Source organism: Herpailurus yagouaroundi, unplaced genomic scaffold, assembly GCF_014898765.1.
Source record: "Herpailurus yagouaroundi ecotype Mexico unplaced genomic scaffold, PumYag 141, whole genome shotgun sequence".
Taxonomy (NCBI): Eukaryota; Metazoa; Chordata; class Mammalia; order Carnivora; family Felidae; genus Herpailurus; species Herpailurus yagouaroundi.
In genome coordinates, this window is record NW_024412396.1 from 53601361 (window position 1) to 53616504 (window position 15144).

The window sequence follows — 15144 nt, forward strand, 5'->3', positions numbered from 1 at the left end:
CCCTCCCCCACTTATGCTGTGTCTCTATCAAAAATAAAAAAATGTAAAAAAATTTTAAAAAAATTTTTAGTATTCACTTTGGAACAGTTTTGACCTCTATTAGTGATGGTGTTTACCTTTTTAAGTCATTGCTTCTCTCAAAAGATCATCTTAACCAATCTTTACATTTTATAGGCAGTAAAACAGGACACAGAATTTAAGTCATTTACTTGAAGTTACATTATTAGTAAGTAAAATTGTCTCCCCATCCTGCCTAATTTGAATCTCTTCTAGGAAGGGCAAGAGAGCTTACTTTCTGAAGTTTTGCTTGTTAGTAGGACGTATAACCTGGGGGAAAAGACCCAGCAGCATCTGATTTTACCCATCTCCCTGGTTTCTCTGGAAGCAAATTCTCTGAATAGCTATTCCAATCTCCTTATCCCTCGTGGTTTTATTCTTTGGGCCACAAGTAGTGAACACCATTGCTTTACAAAGTTATTCTTTTTTACCACTAATAGTTCTTTGATGTCACTTTCTGTAAAAGTATCACAAAGAGTTATTCTCTAGAGACTTCCACACAGTTAAGTCCTTGCTTTTAAATTCTTCTCTTCTAAAGAAGTGTCTCAGGGACTGTAGGTTAATCAAAGAACTTCAAATATGAAGGCTGTTTAGAAGCTAAAATGCACAGACATTTTCCAACACTGTTAGCTATGCATAACTGTATATTTGTATGTATCTTTGTGTCTTGATTTATACCCTTTAGCCAGATCCACAGGGTACATTGGGAAATGTCTTTTTATTTGGGAATAATTATTTATTGGGTACTTATCAAGTGCTGTGGCCATATTCCTCTTTCACTGGTTTTATCCCTCTGGTCAACACTACCACAAACGTATGTAGCAGTGACCAAGGATAATTATCCACTGTATGTTCCTGTCATGTCCAAATCTTGGCTGCCCTCAACAAAACTGAAAGGAGGAAAACCCAGAGTAAATAGGCCTTACTCAGAGTAGTTACAAATGCTATTCATAAGTAGACAGGTAACTTGACCAGGGTTGTTACCTAAGGCTTTGCAGGCCTTGCATTGTTTAACTCTGGGGAACACTATTTACATAGACTGCAGCAGGGACAGCAGCCTCTACAGTTGTACCATGAAGCAGCCCTAACTTTCAAGCAGATAGATGCACACATCAAAACAGAATGTTCCCCTGTTTTTTTGTTGAATAACATTCTCTTTTTTTAACTCATTTATTTATTTATTCTGAGAGAGTGAGCATGTGCAAACGAATTGGGGAAGGGCAGAGAGACAGGGCAAGAGAGAGAATTCCAAGCAGGCTCTGTGCTGTCGGTGCAGAGCCTGAGGCCGGGCTCGAACTCATGAACCGTGAGATCATGACCTGAGCAGAAATCAAGAATCAGGCACTCAACCAACTGAGCGACCCAGGCGCCCCATGTTGAATACTATTTGCCAGGAAACAAGACACATCCTCATCTGCAAAGAGAATTTGGGTTGAGCCAAAACAAAGATAAAAACAGAACTGGTATGATAAGGACGAAATGATTTCTCTAAGTTTTTATGATACTGCTCTGGCCCTAGGCCTTAATCCAATATATATTTCAATTGCCTACTGCCTTCCTTGCCTATTTGCCCTTTAAATTATTAGGAGACCTACCACTATCAAAAAACTGCCTAATGATCCAAGATAACAAGGATTTTCCTAGTGAGTTGTTTATAAGGGCTAATATAGTTTGTAGTGAATAATATAAAATAAAACTTTAAAAAACAGCTTTTTTTTTCCTTTTTTTCAACAAGAAGTACCCTTGCGAGCCTAGCCCTAGGCCATGTGATTTTGCAAAGACAATACTTGGCTCTTACTGAGGTTTAAGTTTCAGCTTTCAGTACTATCCACCCATCTGAAACAATAAATATGACCTTTTAGCAAATAGCATTAAAGGAAACATTGCTATAGATTAATACTGTGAAATAATAAAATTAATGAGCTAATGTTCTCACGGAGTCACTGGATGTGAGCACATTAAACTTTTGCATAAAGACAGAGATTGTTAAGTGGGCTTCATGGTTTCATCATGCTGACTTTCTTAATTAAATGTGGTATAACTGCTAAAAGTAAAACCTTTAATGTTTCTCAGATCTTTTTTTTTTTTTTTCAACGTTTATTTATTTTTGGGACAGAGAGAGAGCATGAACGGGGGAGGGGCAGAGAGAGAGGGAGACACAGAATCGGAAACAGGCTCCAGGCTCTGAGCCATCAGCCCAGAACCTGACGCGGGGCTCGAACTCACGGACCGCGAGATCATGACCTGGCTGAAGTCGGACGCTTAACCGACTGCGCCACCCAGGCGCCCCTCAGATCTTTTCTTTTAAGATACCTCATATGGTCATCATCTGTAGCGTGAAAACTAAAAAATCAGGTAACCTATCCATCTAAAACAGCACAAGCAAAATATATCATGATCTATTTATTAATACTGTGAAGAAATAGTATGGGAGCCCACAATGATAAAGTATGACATAGTCTAGCCGAGGAGATATTAAAAGCGATCAGGTGGTTGCTGGAACTTCTGTTTTCAAAGCTGCAAGTAACTCCTTCTCTTTGTAATGTTCATCTATAGTCTGTTAGTGTGTTACCCTCATCCTAACCCCATGTTGCTGTAAAGGACATGGTAGACTCCATGGTTCTGAAAGGACACAGGAGGAAGCTAATTCTTGTGTCTTCTGGCCTAAGACTGTGCTAGTAGCATCTGGGCCTATTCAGTGAGTACAGAGAAAGCCATTTTTTAGTCACACTTTAGAATGATTAGTGGAGCTTTCCAGTTTGGGGTTAAAATGTAGAATAAAATAATAGGGTATGAAACAGGAACAATGTGATGATCTCCTCCAATGATTTATTGGGCTTTTAAAAAATTTTTTGTATAGAGTCAGTGATGGATTAGGATATTATATGAAAGAAAATGACATGGGACAGAGATAGAGAACGCTTGTAATTTAACAAATCAGGAAAATAGCAAAGGAATAGACTATTTTGATAGGTAATTATTAGATAACTGAAGTATCTACCATGTAACATTTACAGTAGGTAGGACATCCAAAGCTTTTATTGTGTGGTCTTAAAATCCATGTATTAGAAACTGTTAGGTAGCTTTTTATGTGTAAGATAGTTATTACTCTCTTAACATATCTGAAAGTACACATATATGTTTGTATTTTTTAAGATGTTTCTATATCTAATGTCTCCTTTGATTGATTGAACATCCAGTGAAGTTTATCTCCATTTTACAAATAAGAGTTTATGTTTACTCAAGGTCACAGAGGGTGGATCAGAGCTGGGATTTAGTTCAGGTGTTTTGACTATAAATTCAACCTAGTTTTGCCTAAGAGCCCCTTGGGGGAACAAATGCAGATATCCAGACATGCCTGCTATCCTGACCCCACCACCCCTACTAGAGTGATTTAGTAGATTAGTGCACTGAAAGAAACCCAGTGGTAAATGGCAAAGAGGCCAGATATAATCCATAGCTATCGCTTTAATAGTCCATGCATTCTTCACTTTACCTTCCCAGTTTGCTTTTGTGGAGCAACTAGTTCCATGTTTAAGACCAGAGAGTTTTAGGTGACCTAAAGTTGCACAAACAACAACAACAACAACAACAACAACAACAACAAACAAACTGAACAACAACAAAGAAAAAAAAAAGGACAACACCAACAAAAACCCCTCAGAGCCCCTCTGAATATCTCAGTGTGCAATAGTAGTTTCAAAGGCATAAGAGTTTGAAATAAATCTGTAGAGTTCCTGGGATCTCCTGCAGAAGTTGTTTTTGTGTCTTAAGAGTAGCTTGTTTGTAATTTCCCATACTCACTGAGAACCAAATACTAAAAAACATTCTGTTTAAGGATTGCATTGTAGTTTAATGTAAAAACAGATAGGATTTGGTCCATTCATGCCTATTCACCTTTCTAGTTATATAATTTTAGGCAAATTAACTTCTTTCAGCCCAAATTTACTGATGTGTAAGATATAATTATAAAGATTAACTGAAATAAAATATCTAAAGCATTCAAAATAATGTCTGGCAGAGAATAAGTTTTCAATACCTCTTAAGAACAACTCCTTCCAGAAGTAGGCTTCTGATTAGTGTTTAAACTATATAATTTCAATTCATATTTTCCTTCTCTTTCCTCATATTTGCAAGGAAATCACTATCTTCATCATTTGATCATATGCATTTGTCCCTAAGCATCTATCTTTACTAATCCACAGGCTCGTATGCATTGAATTTTTAGAATGACTACGGCATTTTGTATAGCTCCTTCCCTAATCTACAGGAATTTAGTTCACAAAAACTAAGAATAATCTCATGATATGTGTCTTGCCCATGCATGCATCTCTGCAGTCTTCCCTTGGAGGCTCAGGTCAGACACAGTCAAAGCCATGTAGTCATAGTACAGCATCTTGATGATGTGTATGAGTTTTGGGCAAGCTCTCCATCTTGTTTGCATAGTACTGGTTTCCACCGAATACAAAAATGCCTCGGTGGTGTTGATTTACGAACATTGTACATTCCTTACAATGAAGATACATTTTAAAGGAAAAAAGGGTGATTTCAGGATACAGTGAGTTTTAGCATAATGTGTTTTCAGGTTCAGCTATGTCTCATGGACAACTTAGAGAATGTAAGGGGTCTGTGGAGAGGAGGTAATAGGTTAGGATGCCCAGCTGCTACCACCCAAAGAAACTCTGGGACAAAGAAAACAGTCAGATTTCTGGTCATAATGACAGAGTAAATGAGCTTTTGTGGACAACAGAAGCAAAATAAACCTTCTTGAATAATTTATTACTCTATAAACATAGTCATAAAGTGTCATGGTACCAGTTCAGGAGACAGGTCCTACAGCTGCCAGATTCTGCTGTCAGGGGCTGCAGGGCCACAGGAGGCAAAGATAACCGAGTACATTATTACCACCCTGGTCACCATTCCTCCCACTGATAATTTGTTTGGCCCATTCCTTCCTATTGCCTAAAGACAAGCATCAAAGTTTGGCAGCTCTAGGGATGAATATTCTGTTTATTTTATCTTTAGCTTTCACAACTGCAAAGGAAGGCCTGAGTTTTTAATAAACATCCCAGCACCAGTTTATGAAAGGGAGAATGAGTTAGTTAGTGCTGTATTTTTTTCAGAAGGCTTTTTAGGCCAGCTGTGGATGAGAAGATCCAATTTGCATTGGAATTGCTAACTAGAACTCAAGGAAATCCCATATGGTTTAGAGAGGAGTAGAAGAAAACAAAACAGAATAGGGAATGTAATGTCTCAATAGTTAGTTTACAAAACATTTACTCAGTGCTTGCACTCAGAAATGATGTCACTGAGTAAAATCATTCAGCAGTGATTTCCTAAGTTCTTACTATGTCCAGCTCTGCTCTAAGTATAGTGGAGAACAGGACAAAGTCTTTGTTCTCATGGAGCTTATCTTCCAACGAGGGAGGACTGAACAAAAATAAATGGGTAAGAGTCAGCTATGTAGAGAATCAAAATCAGTTAGTGAACATATTGCTACTTTACTGTGGAAGTCACAGAAGGCCTCTTGGAAGAATAAAATTAGAAGAGAGACCTAACCCCCTGGAAGAAACTAGCCAGGCAGAGAGCAAGGAGAGGAGTGTTTCTGGAAGGGAAGTTAGATTGTATGGCCAGAGTCTGAGACATCCTGGGCCAGATGTGCTATAAGAGATCTGTAGGAGATGACATGGGAGTAATAGTAGGCAGCTGGCAGGTCACAGGGCACTTTCACAGAGGGTCAGCATACAGAGTTTTGGTTTGGGGAAACCTTTGAAGATCTTAAGAAACTGACTTGATCTGATTTATAGTATATACCTTTTAAAGAGCACTTTAGCTTGTTAGGGAGAATGGATTTTCGGAAGTGAATAGTGGAGGTGGAGAGATCATTTGGGAGGCTACAAGCAAGGAATTATGGTGGTTTATGACATTGGAAAAAGTAGACATGTGAGGAATTGTTGCCAGAGTAGAGTCAATAGAATTTCCTGGTACATTGGATATGTGGAGATGAGTTGGGGAAGGGGCTCAAGTAGATGACAAATTTAGGGTCTGTAATCTGAGTCAGACCAAAGAGATGGGGAATCCTAGGGGAGGTACAAGTTTAGTAGGCAAATAAAAGCTAAGGTTCTGTTTTAGCCTTTTTGAATTTGAGGAGCCTCTTAGATATCAAAGTAGAAATGTTGAGTAGGCGGTTGGAGATGGGAAACTGGAATTCTGACTGGAGGCGGGGGTAGGGGAGGTGAACAGGAAATCATAGTTATATAGATGGTAGGCATGTATAGCCAAGGGGCTAGATGGGATCACCCCCAAAATTAAAGCAGCCCAGGGCCAAGCCTGGGGCCAGCCAAAAGGCTGAGAAATAGAGGAGGAAATGAGGAGGAATCTTGGGCTAGTCAAGCTATTAGAACAAAATATTTCAGACAGGGCTTTCATTTTTCTGACTGGCACACAGGTGACTCTTTATGTTGATAAAATAAGTATTTATATTACCAACTGTCTTGAACTTTAATAGTATTCCAAGGACATAAATAATGAGCTATATGCATATATTAGCCCTACAAATCTACCTGGAGGCAAGGCTAAGAGCAGGAGAGCAGTTGCTGAGTTCATGGCTTTGAGCCCTATTTATACGCTCTTTCTCATTGGTGCACTTCATAAATATATTGGCTCTTAATTAAAGAAACTAGTGCCAGCAAAGATAGCTTTTTTGAATTCCACCCACTTCACAAAGCAGAGATCCAAGTGTTGCAAGCTGTTCTATTTTTATAGTTTAATTCAACACATGTGCACTGAATACCTATGGTGTGTCCTGCTCGATGCTAGACAGATTAAGAAACACAAAATAAGCCTACAGATTCAGCTTGTGAATCAGGGAACTTTTAATATCCTGAGTGAAGAAAGGCTTACTTAGACTAATACCTGATTAACATTAAAACAAAATGAAAATAGTGATTCCTCAAAGTTTCTTAATTGAGTTTTCCTTTTGTGTGTCTTACTGTATTAACACTTTTGGGAGGAAGGAACTAAAATACTACCTTGACCCTCTGTTCCCTCACATCCTCATCTTACCCTCCAGTTCTGATGTCTATTAAGATATGTGTCTCCAAGGGATTTAAGGGAGTGAAGAGCAAGTGACTTGACTCAAGTCACCTGGTTTGCTAGGGGACAAGAGCTCACTTCCAGGTCTGTGCTCCTGCCACTAAATAAGTATGTTCTTATGAACATGTATCTAAATAAGAGCACTTCAGCAGGTAATTCTAACCCACACGAAGGGTAAAATAATTATAAAATTACATGCAGAAATAATAAAACTTCACTATTAAAGATGAACTAATCATGCTTTAGGAACTTAGCATTATCGGAGGGGTAGAGACATGGGTTCAATAGAAGTGGTAACAATGGTTGTTTGGGTTAAGGTTTTGGATTGAGGTTATTTGTTTGATGCTGAAGTAGATGTTCCAGCATCTGATTTCAACTTTCAGGGACTCAGCCTCCTCTGTTGAATATGAAACCCGAATTTTACAGCTGATGCTATGGTGCCAGCTTTGAAAACAACAGTAGCAAACATTTGAAAAGCCCTTTAGAATTTATAAGTACTTTCACATTCAAATTCTCATTAGTCATACAAACTTACCCTGTGAGGTGGGTTAATTGACCAGACATCACAATCTCCCTATTACATCTGAGGAAACTTACTCAGGGAAGTTAACTGATTTGTTCAATGTCTCAACAAACTAATACAGTGGTCAGTACATCCAAGACTGGGACTTAGGCCTCCTGACCCTAACATCTCTATCCCATATATTACATTCCAGGCACAAGGCAAGCCATGGTGGTGAAGCATGATTTTAATGCCTTTATAGAAGCTGTAGCCTAGTGTCAGGGTAAAAAAAAAATGAGCAATTGAATATATTAACTAATTTACTCCTTCATTAGTTCATTCAATAAATGATTGGTGATTAGTATCCTGGTTGGTAGGCAAATAAAGATAAAAACAGTCTACACTTGTGCTAAAGTTCTTATAGTCTTGTTGAGATTAAGAGGAAAACAAGTTGAATGTGATGGAGTGTTGGAGTCAGTAGAAATCTGTGCAGCACACAGTAGGTTCACAAAGAAGAATGGAGGTGATAGGACTGAATTAAGGTGCAAGTTAAGGGTTATGTGAATGTAGGGAAAGAAGTCATTAAGTTAATGTCCTTCCACATCTAAATGTTCTATCTTAGCAGTTTTTAAAATGTAATACTAGTCTTTGTGATGTTTTATCCATTCTCATCTACTTAAGTATGAAAAATTACTCTAAATCAGGCAAGCAGATCATTAATATAGAAATACAGTTCTGAGTATTGAGCTTGATGGTGTCCTGGACTCCCTTTGCCATTATGGAGGCTTAATTTTTCTGTCTCTCCCTCTCTACTATAATAATGTGTGGAAACTGAGTTTGGGAACAGATAGTATGTAAACTTTTTACTGGGGGCATTTTTGTTCACCATTAAAAATAAAATACTAAACTTTTTATCTAGAAATAAATACCATGTACGAAGCAGGCTTCTTCACCCCTTCCTTGAGCATCACTCATGTCTTGAGGAAGAGGTTGTGAGAAGTCCGAGTATATGCAGGACTCATTTTATGACACAGGTGACAGCCATCCTCACCTTCCTGGATTCCATATCCATTCTCAGAGTCTCCATTTTTATTCTAGTCCAAACCATGATTCAGAACTGAGCCATTGGTTCTCCCAGAAGAATCCCTGCCTTCTTCTTGTGGACATATAAAATAGCAATCAGTGAAATGTTTTTGTATCTTTCAAAGGGACAGATGAGGATATTTACCTGATATACCTAATGCAAAAAAAACCTTGAAACCCTCAGGAAGTATTTGTTCTCCAAACTTCTCTCTTAGCCCACCCTACTTGTAATGTTTCAAGTCTTTCCCTGGAATTGCACTCAGATTCCCAAGAAGGTTTCCTTTTCCTTCCTTTCTCCGCTGTTTTCCCTCAGAAACTTAAAATATTTACAGTTACACAAAGTAGTTCATTTGGGCCTCCTCTTGGACCTCACTTGTACACACTGAAGACAATGTCTCTTAGACAGCAGGATCCACTCTCCCAAAAAGGTGGGTCTGTAGCTTGAGTTACCTGATCATGTCTTTTGAATGTGTCAAGCCCAACTCGAGGCAGTTTAGAATACAATTTTTTTTTAACAAGTGCATTCCCCAAGGTGAATCCTGATCAATGTAATTCTGTCTTATTGCATTTGATGTTTTTAAAAGTTTGACTTTACATTTAGACAGGTTATTTGGACATGGTGGGATACAAATGGTTGCATCAAAATATGCTGTTTCAAGTCAAATTATTGTATTATTTGTTCTCAATGGCAAGCATCATTCTAAAGCATTCTTAACACTCACCGTGTAGAGGCATAGGTGGAGAACCATGTAGTTATTGATAATAAAACCTAACACACATAGCTAATGAAAGATTAAAATAAACCTGGGACATAATTATGAGCTACTAGCAATATTACTTTTTATCTTACATTAAAAATCAAACAAGCTTTGTGTATGTAACTGATGGCTGACTTATAAGCATGTATGTGCCCTATATTCAGGCTGTGTTGGCTTCATTTGAAACTATGGCTTCCATGGGTTTAAAAAATACATATTTTATTTGCAAAGTGACAACCTCAAATTTTACTATGTTCAACTGCTTAAACCGGTGATTTCCAGAATGTTAATGGTGTCCTACTTGTATGACTTTTAAAAAAAGCTATTTTGAAATAGGTAAATTACCCAAATTATGATAGATCTTCTCAAAACACCTCTTGACACCTCTTGTTATCCAGGAGCATGTATATACTGGAAGTATCTTATTCTTTAAGTCTTGTACTTAGTCCAGTATGTTTCACACTTTAAAAAGTTGCCTACGGGCACCTGGGTTCCTTAGTTGGTTGAACATCTGACTCTTGATCTCAGCTCAGGTCTTGTTCTCAGGGTTGTGAGTTCAAGCCCCACATTGGGCTCCACTCTGGGTGTGGAGCCTACTTTAAAAAAAATTGCCTATGAAACAAAAAACAGCCTATCTGAATATTATCAAAACCAACTTTGTTGTAAAGAAGTCACTTGATACCTTGTGAGGCCATGTGAGCATTTATAGAGTCTTCTCATACAATACAATTCATTGTTAAAAGTATAAGTATTCAAAAAAATCAGTGCACCAAGGGTTTTTCTCTTCCTATATTATTGGGATGTTTTTTCCCTCCTTCTGCAACCTCCCAGCCGTCCTTTGTGAAGTTCCTACTATAATGATTAACATTATTAAACCAGAGACTAAAAATCTTGGTACGGACTGACCCATGGGGACACGTTATTATACTTATTTTAAAATAAAATAATAAAAGGGGCGTCTCATACGGGGCAAAAGTCTAACTCATCCTCACAATTTATTCCTTTTCGTGAAAGTCACCCAGCAAAGTTCTCAGGAGTGACTAAGATTGTGTCAGAACCAGGTGCTCTCAAGTGTCTCACCTTTGTGGTTTGCCGACCTGGGTTTCCCAGTCCTTGGTTGGACATTAATATTCTCATAGGGATATAGTATTGACTATAACTCTCGGGATCTCTTCCAGTAGAGGCCGAGGCCATTTCTAAAAACCCCTTCCATGCGCGCACACACACACACACACACAACACCTACTCAAACACTCTCCCTTCTCCTTGCCCCTCACCTTCCTCCTCTCCCTCTCTCTTTTCCATCTTTCTCAATAGAGATTGAATGGAACATCTGTTTCCCACATGATCTCTAGAAGACTGGAGATAGTATAGTTTCCCCCAATGCAGTTTGAATATACCCTGCTCATTTCCTATCTATTCTGTACTCTACAGATACTGACACTGTGCCGCTGTGTTCTTCGGAGTAGAGAGGGTGTGAGCCCGATAAACGGAATAGCGTGTGTGGAATACACACACACACACGCACGCATGCTATCCCATTTATCAGGCTCATTTTATGAACGCTCTATTGTCACTGATGGTACCCCAGCAATGTGGCAAAACCCAAGAAAATCATATGGAACACTGCAATTATATCCTATGACTTACAAAATATGCCTTGTAGGTCTGTGAATGAATATGGGATAAGCTTTCTAGAACAGAACCCATGAACCCATGTATATTTTTTATTTCACTTCCTATCACTACAGTCTCCACTTCAGCCCCCAACATGCATATACATAGGCACATGCTTTCCTTCTTATAATTGGCAGGAAGCCTTGGGATGCCCTTTGCCCCTACTGGAAAGGCATGAAACTAAGTCTAGTACTTTCCTCCCACCCCCAAATCAGTTTTGTCTTGCTAACCTCTCCCCAACCCCAGCTTGCTGTTCTGTTTTTCTATTTTCCCTAAATGCAACTTACTTTAAGCATGTATTAACTTGATTAACATTCCTACAGTTAAAGGCTAATAGAAGATTACCCATTTGTCAGTCTTAGCCACTTTCTTCTCTTTCAAATGTCTACTTATGACGTACATCCAGACTGCACGCCCTTTTTATTTTTTTTAAAGAAGTGAAACCAAAAAATATTTTTTTAAAAAAATGCAAAATTCATTTTTAAAGGAAATGCAAAATTTGTTTTTAATTTTGGCTATCACGAAAAGGGGAATCAACAAGCCAGAAAACAAAAAGCAAAAAGCAAAAAAAAAAGTGTCCCCTGACTGCTCTGTCTGTGCCTCCTCAGCGTGTGCATCTGGTTGTTCATCTCTGAAAGTCTGTGAAATCCTTTTTCCTTTAAACTTTTTTGTTCTTTTCTCCCTTTTTGTTTGGGAATTAAGTGCTTTTTGTATTATATCTATCTATATATATATATCAATATGTTTCTTTTGATTGCTAGATCTTTAACTTTAGATTTGGTTTTATCCAAAATTATGAGAAAAAAGTTATGAATTGTTTTCTGCAATTTCCCCCACTCCCTCTTTAAATGTGGAACAACTTCAGCCGCAGAATCCCCACATCCACATCTCTCAAATTAGCGCCTTCTCATTGGGAATCCCGTGCACCCATGGGTGGCAGGGAGAACGTGGATGATGTCATACAGACAGAACCATTTCTCTATAAGGAAGTGACTAGTAACCCAGCAAGTGGGCTCCCTGTACACTTTTGCCTCTCCATCACCTCTGCTAGTCTCCAACCCTCTCCCCTAACTCTAGATGGGGCTGTGTGGCTGCCGGTGAAGTTGTTCAACTTGAATGCATAAATCTAGTCTTCTTGTTTTTGCTTTTAATCTTTTGGTCATTATTATTAGTATTATTATTTTATGTATTTTGGCGACTTTTAGTAGGAAAAAAAGTTTAACTGTTTTTATTATTTGAAACTCTTTAATGAAACTGTAATGATTTTTGGAGTAATTGCATGTTGAAGAAGTTGCAGCTTAGGGTGTGTGAGATTGTGTTAGAGTTCTGTTCTTTATTTCTGTAGATGGGCATGTGTAGGCTCATTTGTTTTTGTATATTGCCCATCCCTTCCTTACAGCCAGAAGCTCTAATGCAGCTAGATCACTCCGTGCCGCCCTTACATGGACATGGCGACTCACTTACACTTTCACCCCCATCATCTTCATTTCTTGTGTCGTACACTCATAAATATGACCCTGCCCTCTCTGCATCCCTCCTCCCCACACTTCCCTTCCCTTAGCATTGTTCAAATTTATGTGCTGCCATCCATCCCCTTAAATCTAAAACTTGTCAAAAAGACAAAAATATTTAAAAGACAAATATATATCTGAGAACCTATAACAGTGCAGAAGTTCATTCAAAACCCTCCAGATTCAGAGAATTTTTTAAAGGCAAATTATAAAAGTAAACAGGTTTTTTTTTTTAATTTTTTAAATCACTGCAATCGGAATTATTTCAAATTCAAAATCGATGCCCTCCCAAGCCCCTCAGAGAAAAACTTCGTTAAAGTGCAGATTTTTTTTCTTTTCATGTTATGTGGTGTGGATGTATGTGTTGTTGCCTCCCTGTATCATCCTCTGTTGTAAATTATTATATTTGAAAAATTAGACATTTTGCTCAAAAGTTTTTTAAGAAATGACAACAAAAAAGCAAGTTACAAGAATGTGGCAATCCTATTTGTCCAAGAGCATTCTTACACAACTTTCTTTTGTAAATTTTTCTTTCATGCCAAAAAACATGCGGGCAATTTGTTGATGTAAGTTGACTATAAATTAATATGGTATGCTTTTTTCATTTATTTTATCTATATGGAAATGACTGCTTTCTTTGTTTTCCAAAAATAGCCTCCTTTTTTTTTTTTTAATTTGCTTTTACTTTTTTTTTCCCCTGCCCTTATACTGTGAATGCCTTGTGAATATTATTTGCTCTCCTTCCCTCTAGTTTACTTTGGCCTTGATGTTAGTTTTATTTTCTACTATATGCTTTTGAAGACAGTATTAAATATTTTATTTCATTTGTGCCTATCTGCTTAATTTTCACTGTTATGTTTTGTGCTGAATTGCTTCTAATGATCAATGTGAACTCTACTGTTCATAGAAGGGGTGGGTAAGTTGTTCTCATCATCCAAAGGAAGCCTAGCCTCTTTGCCTGAACCAACTTTAAAGCCTTGAGAATAATGATATGCTCTACAGTGGGATGTTAAATTGGTTACAGCCTATGGGAGGCCTGTACCCCCAGAAGAAAAGAAGTTAACGCCAAGTATTATCAGTGGTAATACATCCTAATTTAACTCCTTAGAAAGCATTCAGGGAAATCAGTCCTTTATTGTATTTTCCTTCAGCAAGGGGAAATTAAGGTGCTCTCAAGTGACAATAGTAGAGTTTGGTTATCCAGGATTTTGCCACCATCACTGCAGACTCCAAAATTGATTTTATTGAGAATGAAGGCATCAAGAATCCCAGGTGTCTAGGGTATTATCCTGTGATAATGATGGCTTTCAATGTATAGAATTAACTACTGGTGAAAACAAACACTCATATACAGAGAGCACACAATTCTGTCTCTCCTTCTCCCTCCCAGCTTCTCCCTCCTCTCTCCCTCCCTCTCTTCCTGCCTCCCAGCCTGTTTCTCTCCCCCTCAGCCTTTCCCTCCCTGTGTCCCTCCCTGCCTCTTTCTTCTCTTCTTACCTCCTTCCTTGTCCCTCTCTCTCTCCCTCCCTTCCTCCTTTTATCCCTCTCCCTCCCAGCATCTTTTCCTCTTCCCTCCCTCCCTCTCTCCCTTCCTGCCTCTTTCTCTCTCTCCCTCTGGCCCATTCTCTCCCTGGCCCATTCTCTCCCTGCCTCTCTCCCACTCCCTCCCTGTATCTCCCTCCCTCCTTTCTTGCCCCCTCTCTCTCCCTCCCCTCCAACTTCTCTCTCTCTTTCTCTCTGCTCCCCCTCCTCTTTTCCCTTTCATTTAATAGTTGCTATTTCTCTCCTGGATTTAATCAAGTAAACTTTAAAAGGATCCTAAGATCCTACCGAGAAGAAACATGATAATTTTAACATCTAAAGTTTTATTTAGGAAATCTTTCAGGTAGGTAAGTACTGCCATTTTGTGTGACCTTAGAGGTGAAAATACCCCCTGAGGTTAAAGGTATTTGGATTAATGTTGCCTTATGCACTTTGGGAAAGATAAGATGGATAGGTAAGGAGTGCTATACCAGGAGCACTTGGGTGGATCTGTTGGTTAACTGTACAACTCGATTTTGGCTCAAGTCATGATCCCAAGGTTCATTTGGTGGGACTGAACCCCTCATAGGGCTCTGTACTGCTCTGTCTGCTTGGGAGTCTCTCTCTCCCTCTCTCTCTACCCCTCCCCTACTCATGTTCTTACTCTCTCATTCTCTTTCAAAATAAACATTTTAAGAAAAAAGAAGGGCTGTATCATTTTTAAATAAACAGATTACTTGTTTCACTTTAATTTCAGATATAGTGTTATCTGAAACTGTTACAGAAATATCCGACTGAATGGTGGGTAATAGATGTATTTCCAACACAGTAGCTTTAATGAATGGGCTTTCTCTGCCTCAGTTTATATGATTTTATATTGTTTCATGTGTTGGATGATATTTTGGGCTTAAAACTAAGAACTTCCTAAATGGGGTGTTAT

The 15144-nt window shown here is 38.4% G+C and overlaps 1 protein-coding gene across 40 annotated transcripts in view; it reads left to right on the top strand.

Annotated features, from left to right (window-relative positions):
- Positions 1 to 15144, top strand: part of NRXN3 (neurexin 3) — a 1583151-nt gene that overhangs the window by 1559181 nt on the left and 8826 nt on the right. For 3 of the 40 annotated variants that reach the window (XR_005791087.1, XR_005791088.1, XR_005791089.1), the window contains one exon: positions 12572 to 13249. The exons of the other annotated variants lie outside the window; for them this stretch is intronic. The gene's annotated coding sequence lies outside the window, so the exon portion shown is untranslated. The remainder of the gene's footprint in view (positions 1 to 12571; positions 13250 to 15144) is intronic. 40 annotated transcript variants of the gene reach the window in all.